The sequence below is a fragment of the Eptatretus burgeri genome, chromosome 3 (genome assembly GCF_056783735.1).
Source record: "Eptatretus burgeri isolate ZD-2024b chromosome 3, Ebu_testis_v1, whole genome shotgun sequence".
NCBI lineage: Eukaryota > Metazoa > Chordata > Myxini > Myxiniformes > Myxinidae > Eptatretus > Eptatretus burgeri.
The window spans coordinates 33,349,349-33,366,331 of NC_140963.1; the positions used below are offsets into that span (position 1 = coordinate 33,349,349).

The 16,983-nt window shown below is 44.0% G+C and overlaps 1 protein-coding gene across 10 annotated transcripts in view; it reads left to right on the forward strand.

Annotated features, from left to right (window-relative positions):
- Positions 1 to 16,983, forward strand: part of LOC147029651 (zinc finger E-box-binding homeobox 2-like) — a 313,528-nt gene that overhangs the window by 121,412 nt on the left and 175,133 nt on the right. The gene's annotated exons all lie outside the window — the stretch shown is intronic.

The window sequence follows — 16,983 nt, forward strand, 5'->3', positions numbered from 1 at the left end:
AACGTCACTGGCTGATTGTTGTTAAAACCCAGTTGGCTCATAATGAACTTCGTTGAGTGAGTAATGTGCATGCCCTGCCTGTTTTTGTTTACATGTGGTGCTAAGTCACACGTCGTGATATGTCTGACTGGGTCTTGCAGAGTTAGTGCATTTATCTGAGAGCTCTAGAGTCTGGGTTCGAATCCTGACCCGACTATAAACTGTCTCAATGGTGTTTCACAGATGAGGAGCTTCGCAAGTGAGGAGTGTGCCATTCTTGGATGGACATTAATCTCGGTCGCCTGTCTGTTTGCATCAGTTGGTGGATGTTAAATACTCCACGATGTCTTGATGGAAAGCACGTAAGATATCTCCAGCATCCTGGCCAAATTCCCAAATTCCTGCCAAAACCCACAGGAGGCACAGCATTAGTGGCACTGTAGTATCCCTTAGAATATGGTACACACCTGCAAGATGAATGTGTAACTGATAAATGGCTCCCTATCCAATTTCCATAAGATTATGCCCAAAGAAAAACATTGTGATTGATTCTTAAATGGCGTCTGGGGCAGATTTGTGATGAGCATAAACTGGTACCATAAAGCTGTGCTGCCCCCATTCTCCAAACAGACTAATAACAATGCAAACGAGGCAGACAATTATTTGTTTGTAGATGTCATTATGTCTTTTTTTAATATCTGTCGGCATGTGGTCATTGTCGTCCTCATACCTGCAAATATGTGAATAATATGTATCCCCAAGTTGGTGCAGTTGCAGGTTGTTTCAAGCACTGAGTTAATATGTTTTTTACGTGTAATCAAACTTTTCTGCAAAACAAGCTGAACAGATAAGAATGAGATAAGTAGGATTGCGTACATGCACTGCAAACGTTTGATTCAGCACAGTTCCCGACTTACCTGTTGTCACTGCAAACAGGCACGCTCTGAGCAAGCGGCCTTTGCAGTCAATTATCATGCTGTTCTTTTTCCTTGTGTACATACAAGACATGTTCAAAAAGTTATACGAGCAATGTACTCCAAACAGTGCGATGCAAGCTTAAAAAAAAAAGTCGAACGAGATGTACATACAAAGAAAAAGCACACACACACCTATATCTATTGTATAAAGCTCATTCTAACCACTGACTTACTCACTCACTGATATGAATGTTCCATATCTCCCAGGTGACGTAAAAAGCTGAAATTGAGCGAGCTGGCAGACATTGAAGCCCGTGCACTGAGAAAAGTCACACAACCATCAGAAAGCATCCGTAAATGAAAATATAAATAAATTAAAAAAATAAAGGCAGATGAGCGGCCTGGGACAATGGGGAAGTACGGTTCATCATCATACCCTGCTCGTATATATATATATATATATATATATATATATATATATATATATATATATATATATATATATATATATATATATATATATATATATATGTACGAGGTGTGTTCAAAAAGTATCCAACCTTAATTTTTCGTGCATAAACAAATGAAGCGAGGGAGGCGTGGTTTGGTGCACATATGTAGGCGATCCTAATCCGTATGCGTGAATATTTTCCCGCCTGCAGAAGCTGTCAGTCGCCGACAGACCGCCGATGAGTGAGGAAGTGTAAGTGAGCGCCGTCGGATTTTCGTTTTTGACAAAATGACGGAAAAACATGAACAACGCTACTGCATCAAATTTTGTGCAAATCTTGGCGATTCCCAAGTGGAAACGATCCGCAAGATTCAACAGGCCTTCGGGAACGAAGCAATGGGCACCACACAGATAAAAGAGTGGTACAACCGCTTCAAACATGGTCGCACATCAGTGGAAAGTGAAGCACGTTCTGGTAGGCCCTCAACATCCCGAAATGAGATCGTCATTGACCAAGCGAGGACCCTGCTGATGCAGGATCGTCGAATCACGATCAGAGAACTTGCAGACGAGGTGGGCGTCAGCATTGGATCCATTCATTCCATTGTGACTGAGGATTTGGGCTTAAGGAGAACCTCAGCGAAGTTCGTGCCAAAGCTGCTAACGATCGAGCAGAAGCAACTCCGTTTGGAGATCACACAGGACATGATGGAGACTGTGAACAGCGATCCCAACTTCTTCAACACAGTGATTACTGGCGATGAGACCACAGTGATCCGTCATTTTGTGAAAAACGAAAATCCGACGGCGCTCACTTTCACTTCCTCACTCATCGGCGGTCTGTCGGCGCCTGACAGCTTCTGCAGGCGGGAAAATATTCACGCATACGGATTAGGATCGCCCACATACATGCACCAAACCACGCCTCCCTAGCTTCATTTGTTTACACACGAAAAATTAAGGTTGGATACTTTTTGAACACACCTCGTATATACATACATATATATATATATATATATATATACATATACATATATATATATATATATATATATATATATATATATATATATATATATATATATATATATATATATATTGTTGCGAATTCGCGCCCACCGGCATGTGAACGGCCACGTAACTCGAATCGCGGCACGTTGCCCACCGGACGGACAATTCTGTCGTGACCCTCTCGGACCAACGCCGCGAGCTAATCATGGGTGGGCGTTTCGACCTCACCACAATCGTGCCAATCGGCCACCCGCGTAGGATAGGGTTGTTCGCCAAACTCGACCTACCTAAGTACCCATGCGGATGGTAAACCGGGCGATCGTACCACGCCACAGGCCGACTCCAGACACGAACCGCTTAAGCGGTCCGTTCCGTGCTTCAGTGATAACCGAGCGGTGTTATCGTCGGCCTTGACAGTTCCGATTAATTACCCGGATGTTGAACCCGCTACGGACCCCTTACGTGATGCAAGATGGAGATTCAAATGGAAAAAAGACGAAGCGAAACGGGCACAGTTCAACAAGCAAGCATTTTATTATGCGACACACGGAAAGCACGTATATACAGCCATACAATTATGCACAAAAAGCAAATGCAATACAACCAACTAACGCGTACACACGGCAACACTTACACAGTTTTACTTCACAGACGGCGCCAACACACATTTACACAAAAGCTATAGAAAGAAGCCACCCTCACAGACAAGGAGGCAGACAGGCCCGTAGGCCAAATGTGCAAGGGACCCAGAGGAGCGGCTAGGTCCGCAAGACCGGGGAAGTCTTACCCGCATCCTCGTGACGCGTTGGTGGGCAAGCCGCAAAGTGTCCGCGCCGCTGTGCCCCGACTCCGGGCCCCTGGCGTGCTTGTTGGCACCACGTTTGGGGTGGGGGAGGAACGGGGCCCCCTTTTGCACTATCTCAGCGCGGGGGAAGGGGAAATTGTTGATGCCCTGGGGGCGGGGACTGGCTGGCTGAATTGGGTCCCGCGACGAGATGAGCGATCCCCCACACCGCAGCCTCGTCGCCAACTGCTGTCCTCCTGGCCTCGGACCCGAGCTCCCCTGCCCCGACCAGCCGCCCGCAGCTCCACCGCGCGCACTCGACTCAACTCCACCAACACGGCGCTCCTTGTCTCCAAAAGCAACTCCTCGACAACACACTCTCCTCTCAGTTCCACACTCCTCACTCAACTCAAGCCCCTGAGTCGCCTTCCGCTCGCACCTTTATAGCTCTCAGGAGAAGCCGATATGCAAATATGCGGATCAAAACGCGATTGGAGGCGGGGCCACGCCACCCTCTGTTCAGCCATTGGTTGGGCAAAAAGGGGCGTGAACCTCCCTGGATCCACATATTTGCATAAACGGACTTCACCTATGCGCGCTTGGAAGCGGGGCCAAGCTGCCTCGCGTTCGCCCATTGGACGGAGGGGAAGTGGGCATGAAGCATTTCTGATCCGAATTTTCCCCTCGGAAAGGCCGCCATTCGCGCTCACGGCTCGGTGCGTTTGGCACCAATCGCCGAACAGGCCCGAGACAGCCTGACGTTCAGTGTTCACAGGTGGTGCGGGAATGGCCGTAGAAGCGATGATGTGGGATGAAGTTGTGAAGGTAAAGGCGAAGGTGGTGGTGTGGCGTTGTTGTAGTGTGGTTGGCGCTGTGGTGGGGATGGCGTGGTTGTTGAGATGCTGTTTGTTTGAAATAAAAGATAGAGAAAGAAAAACGACTAACTCAAAGCGTCGCAGCCTGGATGGATCACATAAATTCCCTCCATACAACGGGTTTGGGCTAACTACACATGTACCTATGGAGATATCTCACCTGAGGGTCCTTTATGGTGTAATGCGAATTTACACAGCCGTAACAGTATATATATATATATATATACACATATTGTTACGGGTCTGAAAACCATTTGCATTCAACATACAGATGTCCTAAAAGTCAGTTATGTCGTTAAGTATGTGTGTAGTCAGATCCCTTTCCTTTTGTCTAGTGGGAGAATCAAAGGCGTGCATTGCGATTTCTTATTAGTTAGGTTATTAAATCTTTACATCCAATAAACCCTCTAACGAACAACCAACAACCATTCCATTCCCCATCACGATCCACCACCCACCCGGTATCTACAAGCACTCTGACTTGCCAAGGCAGGGTTTTGCAGCCGTTCCTTGCCACTTCCACCAACGTTCCTTCCACAAACGTTGTAACTCTTGCACGACGGCCTGTGCAACATTGATACTGTTGCTCGTCAGGTATGAACCCGCGTGGAAGACTGGCTGGGGTTTCCCAGCAGGGGCCAAGGCCCCGCCCCGGAAAGGCATGCTCTGGAACCCTGTCCAATCAAGGCGGACACTGGCGCATGCTTCACGGAACTCCACCCCGTACGAAGGCATTCTTATTTCCCTCTCGTGGTATTTAGGAGAGGGGCGTGTCTGAGGAAGGAAGAGGGGTGCGAGGGCTGTGTGGAGTAGTGAAAGGAGGAGTTCTGTGGACGAGAATTATTGTGTGGTTACGAGGAGTGGTTACGAGCAGCGGTTGCGAGGGGCCAGTTTTGTTCACGGTGGCTGAAGAACCAGTTTTGTTCACGGTGGCTGAAGAACCAGTTTTGTTCACGGTGGCTGAAGAACCAGTTTTGTTCACGGTGGCTGAAGAACCAGTTTTGTTCACGGTGGCTGAAGAACCAGTTGTTCACGGTGGCTGAAGAATCAGTTTTGTTCACGGTGGCTGAAGAACCAGTTGTTCACGATGGCTGAAGAACCAGTTTTGTTCACGGTGGCTGAAGAACCAGTTGTTCACGGTGGCTGAAGAACCAGTTTTGTTCACGATGGCTGAAGAATCAGTTTTGTTCACGATGGCTGAAGAACCAGTTTTGTTCACGGTGGCTGAAGAACCAGTTGTTCACGGTGGCTGAAGAACCAGTTTTGTTCACGGTGGCTGTTACAAGGAGTTCTTGGCTGGTTTTGACCCCGACTATTCGCCATGCGAGCTCCGCCACGAGCCACGAGTCCCACACGTGCGACTGGACCAAACCGACGACCTTTGGCAGGTGCCGCATTGCAGAGTATTCCTTTCCCTCCGACGGCCAAGTACCCACTGAACTCTAACCCCCAGCTTGTCTCTCTCCATGGCTGCGAGGGTCCAATAAAGAACTCTGGGTTTCTTTTCATTTGTGTGTGTGTCTGCGTGTGGGCCCGTCTTTCAGTAGAACTGAATAAGTGTTTTTGGATCATTGTAAATACTTCTTGCATATTCGTGTTAAGTCTTGCCTTGTGTCTTCATTTACTACATATAAAACTTGTTAGAAATGTTCCCAGTTCGTTTCCATCCTTTCTTGAATTGGTCCAGCATGGTTTAGATCTGAGTTTTGGCGGGGTTTTATTCCCGATAATCCGTTCATTCCAGCCGGCACGGCTTTGGCAGTTTCCTCTCGGCTGCACCCGAACCGGAGTTGGTAGTCGGTAGTTGGAACCCTACCGCAGTCGGTAGAGTGACTTGGTCAGTAGAGTGACCACAACTCTAACCGGTTCGAGCAAGATGTGCCAAGGGCGTGGTTTCCCTGGTAGTCGAAATCGCGTAGTTAATTAGGTAAATTGGTTATAGACAAATAGACCCTATACTATGCGGTTGAGATATTGGCGACCACGGTCGGTTAATCGACCCGCCGGCTCGTGGAGTTATCCGAGCGACAGCCTACAATTCTGGGGAGATTGGTGGGAGACGAGGTAGCTTTCTCCACCTTGAGGTCGTTCTCGCCACCGACCCCCGGCCCACAATATATATATATATATATATATATATATATATATATATATATATATATATATATATATATATATATATATATATATATATATATTCACATCTCGGGTCAGTGTGCCCCTCACATTAAATTTATTATTCCTCACTGTAAACCTCCTACCTGGTGATCAGCAGAGACAATGTGTTCGTTTAGCAGACGATATTTGTTGCCAATCGGTCCTGCAGTAAGTGCTGTGATGGATTTTGATCTGTGCCTTACTGCCTCGTCAAGTTCGGAGGTTTGATTTGTACATATATATGCATTTGTGTGTGTATATATACATATATGTATAGACGTATACATGTATGTATAAATCTTTTTAATCATCACAAGTCTGGAGACGGCGATGGTTCACGAGCAATGTACACGGGTCGCCTTTTTTATTTTTTGACCTTCGAGGGGACGCCACGGGCAAACTGGCGGGAATCGGGAAAAACGTAAATGATGAAAGTTGTAGTACTCAAAGAGCACTACTTGCATACCAACTTTCATTCGAAACAGTTGAAAACCCTAGGAGCTCGATGCCCAATTTATTGATTTTTTTGGACATTTTCTAAGTTCGTGACCTTGTGACCTTGACCTTGGGACGAAAATTAAAAATCGAGGTCCGTGGGGCTATGCAAGTGGCATTGGGCTAACTAAATACTGAAACTCCTGCCAGATTCGACAAACCCCCTCGGAGAAGATGTAACTTGATACCGGCTACCCCCTAAAAACACGTGTTTTTGGGCGTGGCTCTGCCCATTCTCAGGAAAACACAACTATATCATGATACAAACCTCGCACCCTAATTTTATCAAGATCGGATCAAAACCCACGGAGTTATGCTCGGGACAGACAGACAGACACACACACACACCCATAATGAATATCGTGTTCACTTACTGACTCGTGAACCAATTAAAGCTGGCAGTTAGCTTGCTTGTAAGCAGTCTAACCTGGGTTCGAATTTCAACCCAGCTATAAACTGCCCTGGTGTTTCACAGGCAGGACAAGTCATCAATTTTCACGCCGTCCATCAGAAAGACATCGAGTCAGAGGAATCGTTTGCCAGCACTGACTCTTCGTGGACATTCAAGATCGCTTGGCATCTTTTACAAAGAGTAGGGAAGTTGTCGCCAGTGCTCTGAGAAATTTCCAAATTCCTTCCATCTTTAGTGGACTCTCCTGCGATGGAGTGGGGACCCTTCTGGGATTGGTTCTCAGCTTCAAACGTTTCTGAACTTGTAGTGAACTCTGCAAAGATCTGTCAAGAGTCCAGCCTTCAATTTTTAGTAATCAAGTTTCCTTAGATAATCAGAAATGGAAATAAAATTGGTGTGTCGTGGATTATTGCGAGTATGTCGATCTTATTACATTTTGAACACCCCTCGTTCACAATCTCACTGAAGATTTATATAAACATCATTTCCTTCGCCACCGAATGCGGATGGAGGTTATGTTTGACCGCTGTCTATCTGTCTGTCTGTTTGTGAACAGAATATCTCAAAAAGTAGTGGACAGATTTGGACGAAATTTGGTGGAGAACTTGGGTACATGACACGGACAAAATGATTAGATTCTAGTTTAGGTCCAAATCCAGACCCTGCCTATCAATGGGATACAAAACGTAAACTAATCAGCTTGGCGGATGTATGCCCTCCATCGAGTGCCCTTCTAGTTTCTCAGTTTGATCTCACGTAGCCCAACCATGATGAAGTTCTAAGAACCAATCCTGCTGAAACGATATTACGTTGCTGTGGTCGAACGGCATTCCAGGTTCAGAAAAGGAAATAAAAGAGACTTTTCCTAAAGAATACTTCTGCTCACGATGTCATAAAGTTGTCCACGAGCTGATGTTCGTTGCTACGACGAGCAAGCCGTCGTCACCGCCTTTATTGAAGTTGGCTTGACATCAATGCAATTTTAAACTCACATTTATCTCTTATCACAGAAGACCATTTCGGATGCTTGATCGAGCAAGAGAATCTCAAATAATAATTATTATGCAGAATAACCATCCACTCTATCATCCAATATTTGCTGACTCCGTCCTTCTCGTAAATTTGCCCTTCGTGGAGTTATCGCGGAGAACACAACACTTGTTTGCTCGAAACAAAAGAGACAAAGTACATTTCCCCGTCGTGTTCAGGACAGGACGAGACAAAGGATGATGCTTGCAGCATGCCCACTGACGGGGTTTGATTTCAGGAAACAAACGGAGCAATTTAGCCTCTTGAAAGCGAGCATCAAAGGCCCCGTGCCCACGACAAAGTACCAACAAATGGTTTACCTGGTTTGTGAATGATATGTCACGCATGTAGTATTTCACCTTGCATGCAAACATGAGCAGGTTAGTAAATGCTGTAATTTTTTAAACTGTACGCTCATTTGGTGCGTCTTTATGAAAGTTTTAACTACACCTGGACCTGTACGCCTGTAACCAACTGTCAGCGTATCCCACTAACTCAGACCGATACCACCAATACCCACCGTCAACATCACATCACAGAACAGCCAGGCAGACATATGGCCAGACACCTTTTACTCACTCTGCGAGGGCCTTGGCTCATCAGTTTTATTTTCATGTCTCTCGTAAGGACCTCAGCTAATGGGTGTAAATGTTAGATGGCTGTCGGGACGAATCTCGAATTATTCCCTTGTTGATGCAGTGATACATTACTACATTTCCCCCCGTTGCAAAGCAGGCGATTTTAATGCGCCATGCTCGTCCCTTGAACTGAAATTGATGACATACCGTTTCTTTGTCCGTGAGGGGGCATCTATTTATTACGTACGTGGCGATAGCAGATGACTGGCCACCCTCCCTCGCAAATGCTGAATACGTGACTCTTTCCTTCCCCTATGTTTCCTCTTGTGTTCTCCCGACCTCTTTTGAAATTCTTGCCACACGACTTCCGCACTCTCTGGCTCTCCTTTTTCTCTCCCATCCTGCACTCTCATTTTGGGTACTTATTTATATATTTAACTTCAATCTTCTCCGAGGAAATTCAGGTTCCAAGGTTTCTTGCATTCGAGTTTCTTGGAACGCACAGTTCCACAATCACGTCACAGGCACAACAGACATGCCTTGGGGCTCCTGTTACCTGGGCTTGATTTTCAGCACTCTGCTCTTACTTTTCACATGATGCCTTTAAATCACACCTGATACCTTTTGCATCCAGTCGCTGCACTACTGCGTAAGCAGTTCTCGATACAGTTCTGTTTCCAAGCCAATGGTCTTTCACTCACCAAACAGCGACTCGTCAGGAAAATCAAAATTGTGAAATAATCTTCATCTTCCTTTATGGTTTGAATGACCAAGTCGTGAATTGATGATGAAAAGCCATTGAAATGCCTCAGACATGAAATTGTGTTTTTAACATTTATTTATTTATTTTCAAAACATTATTCTTTGTTTTATAAACTTTTTTTCGTTGTTATGCAAACAAAAAAAATAATAAAATAAAATCATAGTTTAAGATGATGCTAAAGTTGCTAGCTTAAGGAGTTTGATATGTTGTTCGGTGTACGAGTGCTGATATTATGTTTCATTTATTTATTTATTTTATCATCTCCATGCTTTTTGAAAAAAAACGGGGATATTGTAATCAGCTGTGTCTGTCTTGTCTGTTTGACTATCTGTCCGTCCGTCCGTCCGTCCATCATGCTATCTCCGAAACAGTTGGACAGATATTAAGCAAACTTGGATGTAATGATCACGACATGGCACGAAGGTGCAAAAGCAATGGCATTTTTGGCCCCACTCCCTGGGACAGTGTCATAAGGTCAAATTCCAAAAAAATGCAACTATGGGCACTTTTTTAAACATTTTAAAATGAAACTTTGTGTACACAGTCAACATCATTGGGAGATTATGAATTACATAACGATTTTTGGGATTTGACATCCGGTTCATTCCCCAGAATGGGTGGCGACTTCGGGTCACTCGGGTCAAAACGGAGGAAAAAAAAAAATGAAAGCTCAAAACTTCATATTGGATCATTCCCGGTGGAATTTTTTTTGCCATCTTTCAAATTTGCTTTCGATGGAAAGCGTGGGGATTAGAGATGGTGTGCCATCGACTGCGCTCTAGTTTATTTTTACTTTGACCTGAGGCTCATGGAATGTTGGTGAACTCACCTTTGAGCTGTCTTGCCTGGATTTGAATCTCGAGGCAGCTATAAACGGTCATCCTGGTGTTATGCGTGCAGGGCGAGGCAACGATGCGTGTCCCATCCATTGAATGGACATTACGTACAGTGGGCCTTGGCAGCGGTTAAAGATCCTACAATATTTTTGTGAAGAGGAGGCGAATTATTGCTGGCATCCTGACCAAATTTCTAATCTTAATGAGTGATTGCTGTAATTGCAATGGCAAACCAATCAGCATAAGTCTTGCTTACAAACTGCTTTGTTCGCGCCAATGCTCCATCAATAGTATGATGCATTGATGATGATGGTGATGATAATGATGCTCAGGGTGGTGACATTACACGCAGGACAGACATGAGGAGACAGCGGTGTACTTTTGCATGAATTACAAGAACATCAGAATCATCATTGAAGAAATATGATGTGTGGGATTTCAGCCTAAGATGGCACCATTAAACATGCCAAGGCACAGCGATCCAATAGGATAAGTAAATCAAAGAGCAAAGTGGATTCTGTCATCGGAGCTTATTGGGCAAATAATGTACTGGGTGGTTTGTAATTGCCTTCCCAGTCAAAGCCTTTCCAGTAGAAGACCAAGATATCAGTGCACAATGGCCTAATCTTTTTGGAGGGCAGCATATGATCTCTCGTATTCACCAGCGAGTTCGAGCAGATGAGACTGCTGATTAAAGGACCCCTCTTATGACAAAGTGCAAAACTAGCTGGATAACATTTTGTCATCAGATCCTATTCTACGGGGATTTTAACCCAGACTAAACATTGGTGAGTTTTCTCTCTCCGACATTTGATTACATTATACATTTAACGGGCATGACCATCGGGAGGAGAGGAGGAGATTGGGACCATACTCTGTGCAGAGCGTTGGTGCTGCCGAAGCAGTCTCCTTGGCTATTGGGCACAATCCTGGACGGGTCGCCACTCCGACACAGTAACCCAGCAAGCTGGCACTCATTTTGCCGACCTCGGAAGGATGACAGGTCGAGTTCACCCCACCTGGTATTAATTCAACAGCTGAGCGGGATTTGAACTCAGGACCGAAGGATCCAAAGCGCGCCACCCTAACCATTAAGCCAACATCAGGCATACCATCATGCACTTACTTCATTTAATGTTTTTGTCTTTTTTAGAAGTGTTTTTCCATCCTCTCTATTAATCTCTCATTTAATAAACCATAAATTGGCCTATTTCAGGCCACTGCACAACTTAGGCCTTCCTCAACTCATGTTGCTTGGTGTTCAGCAAACTCTCCATATTTGCTGTCGTTTGGTGAGAGTGATCCACCATGGGGACTCAAATCCATACGAGTCAGTGGAGAAAGAAACAAGTCCAGGATGATTAAATCTATTTTATTAATCAAAATATTATGATATAAGGAGTACAGTGAAAACACTTAAGGCTGAAATCAGCATCGCCATTAGTCAAGCCAGTGTTTAATTGTTGAACACTTTTAACACCTGTCTAGTTTTGGCCTGGCCCAATGTAAAAAAAAAAACTCCAAGACATTGTCAAAACAGAGAGATTATTCCACAGTGAAGAAATATATATATATATATGTATTGTACAACCTCAAACAGCGAACCAAACAATATGACACGAACATTGACAAACTAGAGCTGAATAAATCGCCTTCAAAATCACATTTGCCTTCGAGGTTAACGGCTTGCGGTTAACACAGGATGACAACCTATTGCCCCGCCCAAGGTGCATGTCAGCTCGAGGATAAATAGGACTGCAAGCCCCAGATGAGGGAGACTTCTGTAATTTAGCGAAGTCCAGTGGTATAAGAATGTGTTCTGTTTTACAATCCGCCATAATTTTATAAAGTGCCAGACCTGTACTGGAGGAGATTTGTTCTTTTAGCACCAAATATATTTCGAATAGAACATGTGAAATAAAGTTCACGCTTTCAGGTATTCGGTTCTTTTGAGTGACCCGCTTCGTGCTGCACCGAAGCATTTCCGTTACATCAATGGTGGCCGTTGCTGCTGGATCCACAGCAAAGCCTCGCGGCTGGTTCGGGTGGCTCGGAGTTCAGAAGTAGTGGGAGGTGAAGGTCTCCGGGTTTTGGGAGGGAGGAGACTGTGGGAGATTGGGAGAGGACTTTTGGGATGCTTGTGTCCTATATTTTTCTTTTGCAGTCAGCACATTCTTCTACCTGGAAACTGTTTTCTTTTGGAGAGAGGGGTGCTTGCTCTGGCCTTTTGATGCTTGTTTGCATCCATAAGTCTTGCACTTGATTATCCTCCTTTTGCTTTCGGGTCTGCCCTTTTTTGGGTGGTATTTAGTGCTCCAAGCTGATGGAGCTCTCTCCATCTTTCCTTAAAACTGAATGGTGTTCTGCCTGTTAATCCTTGTGAGGACTTGAGGTGTACATACCCAGACAATAGTCGCAGCAGCAGCTATAGTAGCAGCAGCTGCCACAGCAGGCTGCTATCTCCAGGGGCTGCCTGTGCCTTGTTTTGGCTAGGTTAGGTGCGCCAGATGAGCCCTCAAGCCTTCAAAGGCGTTCTTTTGATGTCCCTCCTTTATTAGAGCTTGACTAGAACAGCTTGGAATTCAAGAGCTCACGGCAATTTTTTTTCATGAAGCCCCAATCAAGTGCGTAGTACAACCAATTCGTTTGCCATTTTATCACATTCAGTCGAGTCCAAGCAAAGACTAAAGCCCACCATAAACTGACCCTCACTTAGCCCAGAACTTGAGAGCACGCCGAGGTCGTTAAAAGCTTTCATGCTAACGTAACCCACCGAGCAGCTCCAAAATTGATGATTAAAAATTATAATTTTATAATGTCCACAGATAATCCCATTAGGAAGCTCAACTAATCATGTGACCTTCCACTGCACCGGTACCACGTATATGATACAAGCGAGGCGAGTTGACCTTGTGTTTCGTGCATGGTAAGCAGCGATCTTTCGAAGGTGAGAGGATGTGTGTTCATGCACACACTTCACCGATTCCCCCACCACTCTGGGTCAAGAGCAAAGAAGCCTCACCTTTATTTATTTTTATAATGTTTTTTTTTTTTTTTTTTTAAACAGCAAAAGAGTGTCATCATGAAGCTTTATGTTCAAGTCGCCCCCAAAACTATTGAATGTGCATGCATCAGTGAAGAATGGGGGCAAACGGGGGCCAAAAGCATTAAAGCATTCAAATGGGAGGGTGCGTATCGGGTCGGATGATCAACACTGCACCCGCTGGAGTCGTAATTGTATTCTGCATGTGTCAGCGGCACGCAGTGTGGCCAGTAACTGATTTGGAGAGGACAGTCGGTGGGGAATTCTTGTCAACCTTGCTGCGGAACATCTGCTAAGGAAGATTTGCATATTAATTAACCCGCATTAACTCTAATTATTCGGGGAAATCGGCCTGCCAAATTGAATTTTTCAATTTTAACCCAGTTATCTTGCCCTGCCACAGGCTGCTTAAGGACAACAGAGTGGTATGTTGCTTTTTTGAATTAGGAATATCTTTATTGTAGATTCACAAATTGTTCTCAAAATGTCTAATGGGTTTTTCTGGCACATCCTCTGTTAAAATGCCAAAAAAAGGTTGTGTTTTTGTTTAAGCTATAATTGTCCTCTTTGTTTTGACTTGAAGACATTTGGGTTGAAGTGAGACACTTGTTATCCAAATGGCCTTCTCGTACGTGCTGGCGAAATCAAGCCGCTGATCGACGGGCAGTGTCCTGTCTGTCCACTTCTGGTCAAAAGGTGAATGCCAGCTTATAATGCACATCATTGTGATGTCACAATGACTTTTATGGTACATCACTCCATCCTTTTATTTCTTTGTCTTACAAAGTTACAAAACCGTTGCAGTGAGTTTTTCACAATACAGAGCGTAAAGAATGCTCTGAAATAGAACATGTTAAAAATCAAAAGATTTGAAATATTATTTGTTACTTTTCCAATGTAAATCAGATATTTGTAGATTGTTAAATTAATGTAGTGAAATGTTAAATACTCATAACGCTGATAATTCATTTAATTAATCTCAAAGTCACCCTACCTCCCCCGGCCTCCTTTGGTCAAGGGAGGATGTAAAAGTTTGCATCGCTAGGTCTTCATGTGCTGTCAGGCCATGATTGATCTTATCCGCTGGCGAGTGGGTGCTTAGCATGGCGCGAATGTGTCTACCTTTTAATGAAAACCATTAGCGTTGGCGAGAACTTAGGAAACCCTCGAGTGATTTGGCCTGCAGAAACAACAGCAGCGGCAGCAGAAGCAGTCAGTGCAAGTGGCGGAAGCAGAAGCGCGCCTTCCACCACTATCCACAATTAGCGTTGTGCTGCCAGGCTCTGCGCATTGACACACTGCAGCGCGCGCAGGTTTGTTAAGCAGCTCCGTTTCCCCCAACGGGGGCAGCCAGACGGGCGGAACAGCTGTGCGGGGGGGAACGGTGGGAGCGTATGGCATCACAGATGGTCCAGTGCTGTTTAAGGAAAAAAAATAGCAGAAAGGCGAGTTTCAGAAGAGGCATGTGATGGTAGCGTACGGGGCGATGTTTAGTGCGGTCTCACACTGGCGATCAGGTCGTAATGTCTACCTGAAAACGACCCCAGTGCATTGCGATGGTCAAGCACCGGTGCGTCCTGATGCTTGAGAAAGTTTTATCCACCGACGTACCAACTCTGCCACAATTTTACGATCATCATTACAACACTTATATATATTTTTCATTAAAACCCATTTCAGCCACCTTAATTAGCACCCGTCAGGATCAAATGGGAAAACACTAAATAGATTTACCCTGTTACATTAATTTTACAATTTCAACTCCGGAAATGGAATGTGCAGACAGGTATTGGGAATATGATATTATAACAATTGCAATTACACATTTCGTGGATCTGCTTCACTACGTGGCAGGATGTTGTTTCCCATTATTGTGGCAGTCACATGTTCAGCATAAAATTGGAGGTACAGCTGGGAATTTTGAAGGAACTTAAATTCGGTTGATATATTTATTGTTATCGATGAAAGTAAATAATGAGTTGCCCACAACATGTTGTTATACATAGAAAAAAATATAACAGTAAATGTCAAGAATGTGGGACTTTAAAGGTGTTAAAACAATCACTCGTGTCACATTGTTCTCGAAATGTCACATGTGATGTTAATTACTTTTTTGATTCTGCACATGTTATTTTTTTTATCTCATAACTTCAATCGCTCAATAGAACAACATATAAAACTAGAAGGGCATTCGGTAGAGCACGTACGTCCACAAGACTGAACAGTTAATGTTTTGTAACCACTGATAGACCGGATCTGGATCCGGACCTGAAACAAAATCTAATCTGCTTGTCACCTACCAAAACCATCCACCAAGTTTTGTCATAACTCGTCCACAACTTTTTGAATTATCATGCTAAATATCGTTTTTGGCCCTATCTCCCGATGGTGAAGAATCACTGAAATTTTTTTATATATAAACTTCCCTTCTCTGGATCCGGATCCAGATCTTCACCAAAATCAAATCAATTGGTTCTTGTCACACACCCAACCTGTCCACAAAATTTCGTCCAAATCCGCCGACAACTTTGAGATATCCTGCTCACAAACAATACAAGCAGACGAACAGACATGGGGGGCGGGGGGACATAACCTCAGTCCCCCTTTGGTGGCAGAGGTAACCAAGTTCTTTGCCTTTATAATTTGCCATCAAAAATGCTCCAAATTTGCTATCATTCTTTTTTATTCATATTCATGGGAAAGAAATTATTTGGCTTTTTTGAGTCTTTTTGGAAACAAACAAAAATCATTTTCATGAGTACTTAATGTGGTTTCTCATGAACTCAAACAAGGGGTAAATTTACTGCCGGCTTGATTTAAGCTCGACTCCACTGCAAACTTCTTAAGCCTTAATAATTCATCATCATTTAATTTTCCTTTCAAGCCTTGGAGCAATGTTTATCAGCAGCTGCTGGGAGGAATCCACAAATGAAACTTTAAATTGGTTCACGATTCAATCCTCAATCCCAGTGTCGCCATCTCTCTTGTGTTTAGCTCAATGACCTGAACCTCATGCTTCCGATTGTCACCTGCCCATTCCACGTCATTGCCATCTGTTAAAGTACAATATTGGGTACGTCCTTTTAAATTACAAATATTTTGTGTACCAAGTGTTTTTTTAAGTCATCATGAGCCATATTAGTACATTTTAATCATTAATGAAATGCATTTTGAATTGATAACTATGACTGTTCATGAGAGTGAAACAAGACAGAGCATTTAATAATGCAGACTCTCATTGGGATATATGGATTACAGTTGATCTTCGAATTAGTAATAAATATTGAAGTAGATCTGCATGTGAACTCGCACGTACGTACGCCCGCACGCACGCACACCAATTACAATAGCCTCTCCCATCCCTTAAGGAACAGGCGAGGCTGATAAAGTCGATCTATGTGCAGACTCACACACATTTACTGTCATACAGACCAATTATAATACTGTACTGCTGTATGTATAATGAGGAATATAATGTTTTCCTTGCTAATTATATCTACTTACAGCATTTATTTTTTTAAATGTAAAAATGCATTTTTTAAACCTGCTCTTTCTCAGACATAGCTTTTTTGACCTGAAAGTCAAGACATTCATTGACTTTTAAGAGCATCAAACCTTCATGTCATCATTTTCAAAATTGTACAAGCTTTCAG